The 14020-nt window shown below is 41.9% G+C and overlaps 1 long non-coding RNA gene and 1 other non-coding gene across 3 annotated transcripts in view; both read right to left on the minus strand.

Moving 5' to 3' along the window:
• LOC132593447 (uncharacterized) overlaps positions 1 to 14020 on the minus strand; it is a 123170-nt gene that overhangs the window by 66613 nt on the left and 42537 nt on the right. The window lies entirely within an intron of this gene.
• On the minus strand, positions 1295 to 1400 carry LOC115861397 (U6 spliceosomal RNA). The gene has a single exon (XR_004042780.1). It is a non-coding gene; the product is annotated as a U6 spliceosomal RNA (small nuclear RNA).

Consider the following 14020-nt stretch of genomic DNA (forward strand, 5'->3'; position numbering starts at 1 on the left):
CATTTCTTTATCATTTATTTCTTATCTGATGTTTATGATTTCTTTCCTTCTGCTAACTTTGGGGTTTTTTGTTCTTCTTTCTCTAATTGCTATAGATATAAGGTTAGGTTGTTATTTGAAATTTTTCTTGTTTCTTGAGGTAGGATTGTATTGCTATAAACTTCCCTCTTAGAACTGCTTTTGCTGCATCCCATAGGTTTTGGGCTGTTGTGTTTTCATTGTCATTTTTTTCTAGGTATTTTTTGATTTCCTCAGTGATCTCTTGGTCATTTAGTAGCATATTGTTTAGCCTCCATGTGTTTGTATTTTTTACAGTTTTTTTCCTGTAATTGATATCTAGTCTCATAGTGTTGTTCTTGGGAAAGATACCTGATACAATTTCAATTTTCTTAAATTTACCAAGGCTTGATTTGTGACCCAAGATATGATCTATCCTGGAGAATGTTCCATGAGCACTTCAGAAGAAAGTGTATTCTGTTGTTTTTGGATGGAATGTCTTATAAATATCAATTAAGTCCATCTTGTTTAATGTATCATTTAAAGCTTGTGTTTCCTTATTTATTTTCATTTTGATTGATCTGTCCATTGGTGAAAGTGGGGTGTTAAAGTCCCCTACTATTACTGTGTTACTGTTGATTTCCCCTTTTATAGCTGTTAGTCTTTGCCTTATGTATTGAGGTGCTCCTATGTTGGGTGCATAAATATTTACAATTGTTATATCTTTTTCTTGAATTGATCCCTTGATCATTATGTAGTGTCCTTCTTTGTCTCTTCTAATAGTCTTTATTTTAAAGTCTATTTTGTCTGATAAGAGAATTGCTACTCCAGGTTTCTTTTGACTTCCATTTGTATGGAATATCTTTTTCCATCCCCTCACTTCCAGTCTGCATGTGTCCCTAGGTGTGAAGTGGGTCTCTTGTAGACAGCATATATATGGGTCTTGTTTCTGTACCCATTCAGCCAGTCTATGTCTTTTGGTTGGAGCATTTAATCCATTTACATTTAAGGTAATTATAGATATGTATGTTCCTATTACCATTTACTTAACTGTTTTGGGTTTGTTATTGTAGGTCTTTTCCTTGTCTTGTGTTACCTACCTAGAGAAGTTCCTTTAGCACCTGTTGTAAAGCTGGTTTGCTGGTGCTGAATTCTCTTAGCTTTTGCTCATCTGTAAAGGTTTCGATTTCTCTGTCCAATCTGAATGAGATCCTTTCTGGGTAATCTTTTTTTTTTTTTTAACATCTTTATTGGAGTATAATTGCTTTACAATGGTATGTTAGTTTCTGCTTTAAAAAGAAATTTGGAACGCTTCACAATTTGCATGTCATCGTTGCACAGGGATCATGCTAATCTTCTCTGTATTGTTCCAATTTTAGTATATGTGCTGCCGAAGCAAGCACGCTGGGTAATCTTGATTGTAGGTTTTTCCCTTTCATCACTTTAAATATGTCCTGCCACTCCCTTCTGTCTTGCAGAGTTTGTGCTGAAAGATCATCTGTTAACCTTATGAGGATTCCCTTGTACATTATTTGTTCCTTTTCCCTTGCTGCTTTTAATATTTTTTCTTTGTATTTAATTTTTGATAGTGTGGTTAATATGTGTCTTGGCATGTTTTTCCTTGGATTTATCCTGTATGGGACTCTCTGCGCTTCCTGGACTTGATTCCAAATCAGAAAAGCAGAAGTAAAATTGTCACTGTTTGCAGATTACATGATACTATACATAGAGAATCCTAAAGATGCTACCAGAAAACTACTAGAGCTCATCAATGAATTTGGTAAAGTAGCAGGATACAAAATTAAGGCGCAGAAATCTCTTGCATTCCTATACACTAATGATGAAAAATGTGAAAGATAAATTAAGAAAACCTCCCCATTTACCACTGCAACAAAAAGAATAAAATACCTAGGAATAAACCTACCTAAGTAGACAAAAGGCCTGTATGCAGAAAAGTATAAGACACTGATGAAAGTAATTAAAGATGATACCAACAGATGGAGAGATATACCATGTTCTTGGAATGGAAGAATCAACACTGTGAAAATGACTATACTACCCAAAGCAATCAACAAATTCAATGCAATTCCTATCAAACTATCAATGGCATTTTTCACAGAACTAGAACAAAAATTTTCTCAATTTGTATGGAAACACAAAAGACCCTGAATAGGCAAAGCAATCTTGAGAAAGAAAAATGGAGCTAGAGGAATCAGGCTCCCTGAATTCAGACTATACCACAAAGCTACAGTAATCAAGACAGCATGGTACTGGCACAAAAACAGAAATATAGATCAATGGAACAGGGTAGAAAGCCCAGAGATAAACCCACACACATATGGTCACCTTATCTTTGATAAAGGAGGCAAGAATATACAATAGAGAAAGGACAGCCTCTTCAATAAGTGGTGCTGGGAAAACTGGACAGCTACATGTAAAAGAATAGAATTAGAACACTCCCTAACACCATACAGAAAAATAAACTCAAAATGGATTAAAGACCTAAATGGAAGGCCAGACACTATAAAACTCTTAGAGGAAAACATAGGCAGAACACTCTGTGACATAAATCACAGCAAGGTCCTTTTTGACCCACCTCCTAGAGAAATGGAAATAAAAACAAAAATAAACAAATGGGACCTAATGAAACTTAAAAGCTTTTGCACAGCAAAGGAAACCATAAACAAGACCAAAAGACAACCTTCAGAATGGGAGAAAATATTTGCAAATGAAGCAACTGACAAAGGATTAATCTCCAAAATATACAAGCAGCTCATGCAGCTCAATATCAAAAAAACAAACAACCCAATCCAAAAATGGGCAGAAGACCTAAATAGACATTTCTCCAAAGAAGATATACAGACTGCCAACAAACACATGAAAGGATGCTCAATATCACTAATCATTAGAGAAATGCAAATCAAAACTACAATGAGGTATCACCTCACAGTGGTCAGAATGGCCATCATCAAAAATTCTACAAACAGTAATTGCTGGAGAGGGTGTGGAGAAAAGGGAACCCTTTTGCACTATTGGTCGGAATGTAAATTAATACAGCCACTACGGTGAACAGCATGGAGGTTCCTTAAAAAAATAAAAATAGAACTACCATATGACCCAGCAATCCCACTACTGGGCATATACCCTGAGAAAACCATAATTCAAAAAGAGTCATGTACCACAATGTTCAATGCAGCTCTATTTACAATAGCCAGGACATGGAAGCAACCTAAGTGTCCACTGACATATGAATGGATAAAGAAGATGTGGCACATATATACATTGGAATATTACTCAGCCATATAAAGAAATGAAATTGTTATTGGCAGTGAGGTGGATGGACCTAGAGTCTGTCATACAGAGTGAAGTAAGTCAGAAAGAGATAAACAAATACCGTATGCTAACACATATATATGGAATCTAAAAAAAAACAGGTTCTGAAGAACCTAGGGGCAGGACAGGAATAAAGACGCAGACTTAGAGAATGGACTTGAGGACACGGGGAGGGAGAAGGGTAAGTTGGGACAAAGAGAGAGTGGCATGGACATATACACACTACCAAATGTAAAATAGCTAGCTAGTGGGAAGCAGCCGCATAGCACAGGGAGACCAGCTCGGTATTTTGTGACCACCTAGAGGAGTGGGATAGGGAGGGTGGGAGGGAGGTGCAAGCGGGAGGGGATATGGGGATATACGTATATGTATAGCTGATTCACTTTGTTATACAGCAGCAACTAACACACCATTGTAAAGCAATTGTACTCCAATAAAGATGTTAAAAAAAATAAAACATAAAAAGAGTGAGCAGGAGTTAGCCAGGTGAAGAGAAAGAAGTATATGCCAACAAGAAGAGGAGCATCAATGATACAGTGAGGACTCCCAGAAGCCCAGTAAGGCCTGAGAACCACACCCAGAGGGCATGTAAACAGGAATGATGTTCAAGGTTGCACTGCAGCGTGGCTCCATGGAGACAGGGCTGCCACTGTGAGATTCTTTTCCTACCCCTCCACTGGGGACTGCATGAGAATTGACCCTATGACTCAGGAATCAGGATTCAAAATGCAGCTGCCACACCAGCTGCAAAATGACCCCAGGTATGCCCTGCTTCTTGACATTTCTAACTTCCGACTTGGAGTCCAGGCAGGGGCATGTGGTCTGCTGAACCAGGTGGTGGGTCCATGCCAAGCTTCAAGGGAGGCTGGGAAAGTGAGTGTCTTGGACTTTCAGCTTCCCAGTTGAAGGTGGGCTATATCAAGAGGGCTCAGAAGCTAGGCAGCCAGAAAGAAGGACAATTATCACTAGGAATGGAAATGAGGGGGTGGATTTAAATGGCTTTGCAGATTTCCTCAGAGAGAAAGTGTCTCAACTACTGAAGGAAATTAAGGAACTCTTGGCCATTAGGACTTTATTAACTCCTAAAGCAAGCCCTCCACTGCCTAAGTGGACACTCTGGCCTTGCAAATTGAACGCCGCTCTCTGCGGTTGCATGATGTTTTATGATCGGTGTATGCGGATGCTATCCTTTACAAACCACCGGCCATTAAGGAAACAGCATGTGTTTCCATCACTGCTTCTCTGATCAGCCCAGTCTGACATTTCAAGTATTTTTTATTTCAACCCAGAAGGCCACTGTTCATGTCTTTATCCCGAGCATCTCAGAAGGCTGAGGAGATGACTCCGGGGGCTACGTCTTGCCTAACAGGGACATGAGAGCCCCTGGGGGCATCTTGGGTTACTCAGTCTTTGTTAGGAGGTCCTGCTTCTCCTTAGAGAGATGCTCTCCCTGGAGTTGAATCTTTTCTTGCTTCTCCTTCTGCAGGGATATCCTCAAATCCAGACATTTTGGAAAGATTTCCATTTTTCCAGAAAACTCGAAGTCACGCATCATTGTCGTTGTTATAATAACCAACTTTCATGGCTCACCAAGGACCATAGAGTCCCTTCACTTAATGCCACAACAATATTTTGAAGACATATAGATTGTAATTCACATTTTTTTTGGCCATGCTGCGTGCCTTGCGGGATCTGAACTTCAGAGATCGAACCCGGGCCCCAGCAGTGAAAGCGCCGAGTCCTAACCACTGGACCGCCAGGGAACTCCCTGTAATTCACATTTCATAAGTGGGGAAGCTGAGACAATATAAGTGATTTAGGTAGCGAGGGTGCCAGGATGTGGGTCAAGGCCAGAGGGGATGTGTTCCTCTCTCCTTACATATTTAATCTTAGCTCTGGTCACTCACAAGGATGTCGTAGGGCTTCACACTCAGGTCCTGCTACAGTGACATAAAGAAAAAGCCTCTGGGAAAGTGTGAAGAAATGCAAGGGTTTGCAGCAACTGAAGATTCCGCTTAGACCCCAAATACCCAGCTGAGAAATATGGACATTTGCTGTGTGGTGGGAAAATCAAGCAAAAGCCAGTACCGTGCTCAAGACTTGGGACAGAGTGACAATGCTTCCTAGGTCCTGAGTGGCAGGAGTGGCCGTGGCCCTGACAAGCTAGCTCCTGGGCAGTGGTCATCAGACGTAGGAAGGGGCACGGTCAAGGGCAGCGGCAGCAGCGCCAACAGCGCCAGGAGCATGTGGCAGCTACTACCAGCCGTGAGGACTCCGCTTACAGCCAAGCTGGGGGGCGGGTTCAGTGCCGTGGCCCGCAGGAGGAGGGCATCGGTGACCTCTTGTACCCACAAGCTGGCGGAGGCTGGGGTGTATGGCGGTCACATCTGAGCTCCTCTCCCCACTCGGTCTGTGCTGACTCGGCTGCCTTTCTGCTGTGTCGCTCGCATTTATCTTGGCCACTCTCCCTCCGTGGTGCTTACCGCTCGACCCCTCTCGGACACAAACATTAATGTTGTGGGGAGTAGTTATTAATAGCTCAGAGTTGTCACATGGCTAATTTAGGGGAGATAAACGGCTTTGCAGCTTTCATCTTCCCCAAATGACAGAGGAAGGGGAAAAAATTGCGGGTACCAAAAGAGAGATTTTTGGATAGCAGCTTCTAACATGAGAATGATGCTGAGATTTCCCGTTTATTTTATGTGCTATGAAGTCAAATCATTTATAGGCAAAAACAAACACGTTACTGAATTTTTAAAAAATGCAGATTTAAAAATTCTAACTCTTTATATGTATCTGGTAAAACTAGTTGAACAGAAAGAGTGTGGAGGGGAAAACATGATAACTTCTGCATTTCAGAGGAGACTGGGCCTGAGGTAGATGGGCTCCCTGGGGTCTGGAATGTGCCCATCCCACCTACATCTTTCCCATGCTTAGTCCTTTCCCTGGCCAGTCAACTCATCACTGCCGCAAGCTGGGTACCAAAGAACACAGCAGGATACAAACTCTGGCATGTAAGAGGGATCCTGATCTATTGCATGCTGGTGCTCTAGGCTTGGCCTTTGAGCCTCGTGTGCCTTAGTTGGCAGTGGAGAGAATATTTCCCTCATGGAAATAAATCAACACACAGTTGCTACATAAACCCCAAAGTGACCCACGTGAGTTCCTTATGTCTCTTTAGAGTGGTGGCCTTCCTGTTCTTCCCGTTCACAGCTTGCTGGGGTAGCCACTGCAGACCACCTAACACACCTGCTCCCACTTGCTTCCCTAGGAAAAGAAAATTACTCATCAAAATGAGAGAAAGTGTTGCTACGGCTGGTGAGATACCAATAGGAAGCAAAGAGTGTTGAATTGTTGATTCATTTCTGAAAGTAAATATGCACAGAACAAAATGCAAAACACAAGCCCCGTTGCTGGGTCAGGAAACAGAAATGATAGCTATCCCATTATTCTGAGCTTCTGTACGAGCACGATGTGTTTCAGGGGACTCAATTTAGAGATCAGCCAGAGGAGCCTCTGCGAGACTTCTGTGCACATCTGGGTTCCGTGCACGTCCTGTGATCTGTGCAGTGTGCCAAGGCCATTAGCAGTCTACACGGCTGTGGGCTTAGTAATCACTTCTCTAGGGTCTTAGCTGAAAGTCTTGAGATGTGAGCCCCTGTTTCAGACATGCCCACTACGGGAGCCAATTCCGCCAGAGCGGATTAAAGGCGTGTGGGGCAGGACAAATCTCTTCCTCCACTAAAGCCACCTTATCCTTGCCTTTCGAAGACGACACTCCTTCTTTTGAAGAAGCCACAGTCACCAGCATGTAAACGAGGAGCTCTTTTCCCAGGACTGGAGATTTATCCAGTTCTATCCACGTGTTCTGGCCTGCTGCTTCTGCAAGGATTGTCAGGTACTGGCCAAGGTCAGGAGACCTGTCGGTGCCCCAGAGACTGGGACTCAGCAAACTGGCAGAGGAAGGAAGGGACGCTGTGATCCCTTGAGCCAGCCAGGCTCATCAGACCCCAGAGGTGGAGGCAAAGATGGGGAGGGGGAAGGACGCTTAGAGGAAAAACAGTTGACATTTGAACAATGCAAGGGTTGGGGAGCCGACCCCCTGTGCAGTCAAAAATCTGCATATTATTTTTGACTCCCCCAAACTTAACTACTAGTAGCCTCTTGCTGCCTGGAAGTCTTACTGACAAATGGTCAATTAACACACATTTTGTATGTTATATACGTGTCCATATATATTTTACACATTCATGACATATCTTTTTCTTTTTTTTTAATATTTCTAGGCTACATAGTTCATCATGAGCTTTTCCAAATGTTTGCAAATTTCCAATGTATTTACAGAAAAAAATCCATGTATAAGTGGACCTGTGCAGTTCCAACCCGTGCTGTTCAAGGGCCAACTGTACCCAGATTTGTTTCATTGTGAAGCTCTCAAAATCATTCATTTTAATCACAGCCTCCCCCATGCAGCTTTTAATCAGTGGCTCCGTCTTTCCATTTAATAACGTCCTTAGCACCTTTTTTTGGTGAGAATGCTAAAGGGATTGAGGAATAAAGAGACACCATGATGCTGTTGATTGCACAAAACAGTCGACATTTGAGAAATTTTAATAGCTAAATAAACAAATTTACATGTAACTCTTACACTCCCACACCATGTTTCATTCTACAGAGGCTCTGAGGTAGCTTACAAGAATATAAATAATATGATAAATAAGAGTTGAAATTTTAAATTATAGCGTAGGAAAATATAGACATAATAAAGAGACATGTCTGGTAGAAACCCAAGAGTTATATATGGTTCAATAAGGCAAAAGGGTAACTATTAAAATTGGGGAGAGTTTCCTGTCCACCAAAATAAATCAGAAATATAATTTATTACAAATATCACTGTTTTGATTCCTTTCCCTTGAATTATATTAATTCTTCAGGCTAAACAAAAATTTTCTGGTCAGTGGGTCTAAAATTTTCCTTTCACGTGGAGCATCATAGAAGAGACAAAGCAACAGCCTCAGCATCATGTCTGCTGCAACGCAGAAGCAGATTTGTGCAGTAGTTTCTTACAGAATTCCTCAGTGTGAGCAGAGGGGCCATTTAAGAAAGACTCTTTTACAAATCAGTGAGCTGGAAACCAGAGTGGCAGAAATCACTGCCACAGAACAGAATAAAGAAAAAAGAATGAAAAGAAATGAGGGTAGCTTGAGAGACCTCTAGGACAACGTCAAACACACCAACATTCTCATTATAGGGGTCCCAGAAGGAGAAGAGGGAGAGAAAAGGCCTGAGAAAATATTTGAAGAGATAATAGCTGAAAAATTCTCCAACATGGGAATGGAAACAGTCACCCAAGTCCAGGAAGTGCAGAGAGTCGCATAGAGAATTAACCCAAGGAGGAACACGCTGAGACACATAGTAATCAAATTGACAAAAATTAAAGACAAAGAGAAAATATTAAAAGCAACAAGGGGAAGCAACAAATAACATACAAGGGAATCCCCATAAGACTATCAGTTGATTTTTCAGCAGAAACCCTACGGGCCAGAAGGGAGTGGCACGATATATTTAAAGTGATGAAAGGGAAAAACCTACAACCAAGAATACTCTACTCAGCAAGATTTGACAGGGAAATCAAAAGCTTTACAGACAGAAGCTAAAAGAATTCAGGAAAGGCTCTTTTGCTGCAGGAACTAAGTAATATGTAGTTCTCCAATGGTTGGGTCTAATGTCTTCAAGTACATTTGGTGTACTCGGTGTACATCAGAATTATTTGCTAATGTGTATAAAAATATATAGATACTTTGATTCGCTATCTTGCCATAGATTCAGACTCAGTGAATTGAAGTGGGCATCTGTATTTTTAATAATCTCCCCAGGTGCCCCTTATATCTACCAAAGACTGAAAACCATCGGTCTGTTCTGGTCCCAGAACTTCTCTGGTTCTACCAGCTAGGGTCCTTCTCTGGGGCTTCTTTTTAGATTTGCTTAACATATTGAGACACTTTAGGTAATCGCTTCAAAAGATACCTCACTGGACCTCCCCAAGTAAACAACCAAGTCAATAAACTCAAGACATATAAAGCTTTACTTTTATATACCAGAGCAGCAAGTGCAAGGAAACTTCCCCCGTGTGTTGGATTCTAGCAGATTTAAGTTGTAGAGCATGAATTAAAGTTGTATTCATTAAACACCAGGAAGGTAATTATGTTTGGGAATATATAAGGGCTTTCCCTCATGGGTAGGAAGAAAGGCATATTAGAATCTCTACTGGATTCATTTCCCTTTCTCCTGATAACTTTTCCCTTTCCAGGATGTTTTCTTTGTGTCTACATGGGGCTCCCAGTTCAGCAATTTGGCTGAAATAGTCAGCTGAATACGAGTCAGTTTGGTTAACAAAAAGTTAATTAAACTGGTTGCTTATTAATTAAATAAGTAGCACATATGTTTAACAAAAACTGGCCTCAAAAACCTACAAAATTATTACATGTGCACAAAAATTTTTCAATGAATCATTAAATATATTAGCAAAATATACACATTTAACCATCCATGAAGGAAGGTGGTTAATTAAATTATGTTGCATTCACAGGATGAACTAATACGCAGTCATTAAAAAGTAATCCATTCAGCATAAAAACGAACAAAGTACTAATATTTTGTGAATGAACCTCAAAAATATGATGCGAAGAGAGGGGAGTGATATCAACAAAATGGCACGGGAGGATGTCCGCAGCTCATAACCACACACACAAATAACAATCTGGCAGCCATTCATGGACAAAAGTGCCTTTGTGGGAGCTTTGAGAACCAGATGGAAGGTTGCAAAAACCTAGTGAAGCCCAAGATCAAAGAGACCTACTTTGAGAAGGCATGTCCACGTCCTGGTGGAAGGATTGTTGAATGTGGTCACAGCTGCAGACTGAAAGGGGTCCCATTCCCTTGTGGACTCAGCTCTAGCTTCACTCGGCCATTGTCCTGCAACCAGTCCCAACTGCCACCCACCCATGCCCCTGGTAAGAGGCTTGTTGGCCTTGGTTCCAACTGAAGACTCTGAATCAGGCTCCAACTCCAGCATGGTCCAGAGTCAGCCCTGCCTGCCCTGGGACCCAACAATGCCAGTCTGTACCCCTGGTATCAGGCCCACTGACCTCAGTCCTGACTCTGGACTCTGAAGCATCCCCGTGGCCAGCTCTAGCACTGCTGTACTGAAGTCTCAGACTCAGTTCTGCCTGCCCAGGAGTGGACCTAGGGACTTGGGGGGAGGGCACATTCAGGGACCTGACAGGAGCCACACTCATCTGTGCCACTGGGAACAGGCTTGCCAGCCATGTATCCACCCATGGACCCAGCATCAGCTACAGGATGAAGCTCCAGTCCCACTCAACTATGATCTCAGAAGCAGTCTCAGTAGGAGAAAGCCTTACCTGCTAAAACCAGTCTGTAAAGAGGTGTTTTCTTCTTCAAATGCACAGACATCAATGTAAGGTTACATGGATCATGAAAAAATCAGGCAAACATGACACCACCAAAGCAAACTAATAAAGCTCTGGTAACTGACCCCAAAGAAATATAGATCTATGAACTGCCTAACAAGGAATTCAAGATAATTGTCTTAAGGAAGTTCCGTGAACAGCAAGAAAACAGAGATGAGTCAACAAAATCAGGAAAACAATACATAAACAAAATGAGAACTTCCTCAAAGTGATAAAAATTATAAAAATAACCAAAGTATGGAACTGAAGAATACAATGAATGAAATGGAAAAAAAATGCAATTGAGCTTCAAGAGCACAGAAGAAAGAATGTGTGAAGAAAGTAGAAGAAAATATAAGTGAACTTGAAGACAGCTCATTTGAAGTTATCTAGTCAGAGAAGAAAAAAGATTTTAAAAATTGAAGAAAGCCTGCAGGATTTATGAGAATCATAAAGTAAATCAGTCTAAGCATTATGGGATTCTGAGAAGAAGAAGAGAACGATAAAGGGGCAGAAAAATGATTTAAAGAAATAATGGCTGAAAACCCTAAATCTTGGGAGGAATATGGACATCCAGGTTCATGAAGGTCAAAACCCCCGAAACAGGATCAATGCAAAGAAGATTACACCAAGCCATATTATGATTAAAAAGTACCAAAAGTCAAGGACAAAGAGAATTTTGAAAGCATCAGGAGAAAAGTGACTTGTCACATACAAGGGAACCCTGTAAGTCTACCAACAAATTTATCAGCAGAAACCTTGCTGCCAGGAGAGAGTGGGATCATAGATTCAAGTCCTAAAAGACAAAATTGCCAACCAGGAATATTACTCCCAGAAAAGCTATCCTTCAGAAATGAAGGAGAGATAAAGACTTTCTCAGATGATCAGAAGCTGAGGGAGTTCATTATCACCAGACCTGCCTTACAAAAATGTTAAAGGGATTTCTTCCAGTTGAAACAAAGGGGTATTAATTAATAACATGAAAGTGTATGAAAATATAAAACTCACTGGTAAAGGTAAGCATATAGCCAAGTTCAGAATACTCTAACAGGGTATTGGTGGTGTGTAAATCACTTATAACTCTAGTATAAAAGTTAAAATTTGAAAATATTAAAGATATATATTCAATAATTTGTTCATGGATATACAATATAAAAAGACCTAAGTTGTGACATCAATAATACAAATTGGGGGGGGGAGAAAAGTGTAGAGTTTTGTACATGATTCAAGTTATCAGACTAAAATAGACTATTATAGCCTATTACGTTATTTTATGTATGCCTCATGGTAACCACAAAGAAAAATATCTCTAGCAGATACACAAAGATAAAGAGAAAGAAATCAAAACACACCACTATAAAGAAATAATCAAATCACGAAGATGGCTAGAGAGGAAGAAAGGAACAAAAGAACTACAAAACATTCAGAAAACAACTAACAAAATGGCAATAGTAAGTCCTTACCTACCATTAATTGCTTTAAGGATATATGGATTAAATTCTCCAAACAAAAGACATACAGTGGGGCTTCCCTGGTGGCGCAGTGGTTGAGAGTTCACCTGCCGATGCAGGGGACGCGGGTTCGTGCCCCGGTCTGGGAAGATCCCACATGCCGCGGAGTGGCTGGGCCCGTGAGCCATGGCCGCTGAGCCTGCGCGTCCGGAGCCTGTGCTCTGCAATGGGAGAGGCCGCAACAGTGAGAGGCCCGCATACCGTAAAAAAAAAAAAAAAAAAAAAAAAGACATGCAGACAAATTCGCCTTCCTCTGCCTTTTTGTTCCTTTTAGGCCCTTGATAGATTGGATGATGCCCGTCTTTACTGGTGAGGATCATCTGCTTTACTCAGTCTACTGATTCAAATGCTAATCTTTTCCAGAAACATCTTCACAGACACACCCAGAAATAATGTTTTACCAGCTATCTGGGCATCCCTTAGCCCAATGAAGTTGACATAAAATTAACCATCACAGTCTCCTTTCTTGTAAAATGATAAAGTTGAAATTAAATGATCTATAAAATTTGCTCTTTCTGGAGCCAACATTCGTTCTGTGATTCTACTTCTAACTCCTGCTGGCCCGATCCTGACTCTTCCCCCCTTGTACCTTTCCTATGTCCACTGTAGTTGAGAGCCTTGCACATTTGTGACAGCAGTTGCCATGCTGTTGCCTGAGCCTGCTACATCTGCTCACTCCTCTGGGCATGCTGACTTTTTTTTTTTTTAATTTGTTTTTATTTTTGGCTGCGTTGGGTCTTCCTTGCTGTGCACAGGCTTTCTCTAGTTGTGGTGAGTGGGGGCTACTCTTTGTTGCAGTGCGTGGACTTCTCATTGTCGTGGCTTCTCCTGTTGCAAAGCACGGGCTCTAGGCATGCGGGCTTCCGTAGTTGTGGCACACGGGCTCAGTAGTTGTGGCTTGTGGGCTCCAGAGCGCAGGCTCAGTAGTTGTGACACATGGGCTTAGTTGCTCTGCGGCATGTGGGATCTTCCCGGACCAGGGCTCGAACCCATGTCCCCTGCACTGCCAGGCGGATTCTTAACCACTGCGCCACCAGGGAAGCCCCGTGCTGACTTTTTGTTCTTTACAGGTGTCTGTGAGGGGAGACAGGCCCATGGATTGATCAGGCAGCCCTTGCTCTGCCGACTCAAAGCCTGCTGCTTGGAAACAATCACAGGTAAAGCCTCTGACAGCATCATTAGTGTGAGTCAGCGTGCTGTTGTTCAGGCCCAGTATAATGGGGGGAGTGAAGGGTGTAATTTGCTTGAACACATACATTCTCCTGCAGAGTAATTACTTTGCAGCCCACATAGTTTTAGGGGGCCCGACGTCTTCTTGAACCAAGCACAGTCTTCCTTGTCATATTCTGTCTGAAGAAAGACAGCTTCTCCATGCTCTGAGATGGAAGGTTGAGAAACAAATGGAAAAGCAAGTAATGCAGAGAGGCAGGATGTTTTATATTTTTCATCATGTGCTGCTCAAAGTCTTTCTTTGCCATTGAGTGGAGTAGACACCCACATACTTCATTGTTTTGGACTTTGGTACAAGCCCAAACAGGAGACCTGTCTAGCTTCCAAGCAAGTCAGTTACCCAAAGCAGAGAGCTCCTGATGGCATATGAGACTCTCACCTGTACGTGTGTCTCCCAACCTTTGGAACCATGCCCAAGGTTCCTCCCCAACCCTGGTCTGTTATCACCTCTGCTCTGTGTTATGAATCTTGACTTGG

The sequence above is a fragment of the Globicephala melas genome, chromosome 15, assembly GCF_963455315.2.
Source record: "Globicephala melas chromosome 15, mGloMel1.2, whole genome shotgun sequence".
Classification (NCBI taxonomy): domain Eukaryota; kingdom Metazoa; phylum Chordata; class Mammalia; order Artiodactyla; family Delphinidae; genus Globicephala; species Globicephala melas.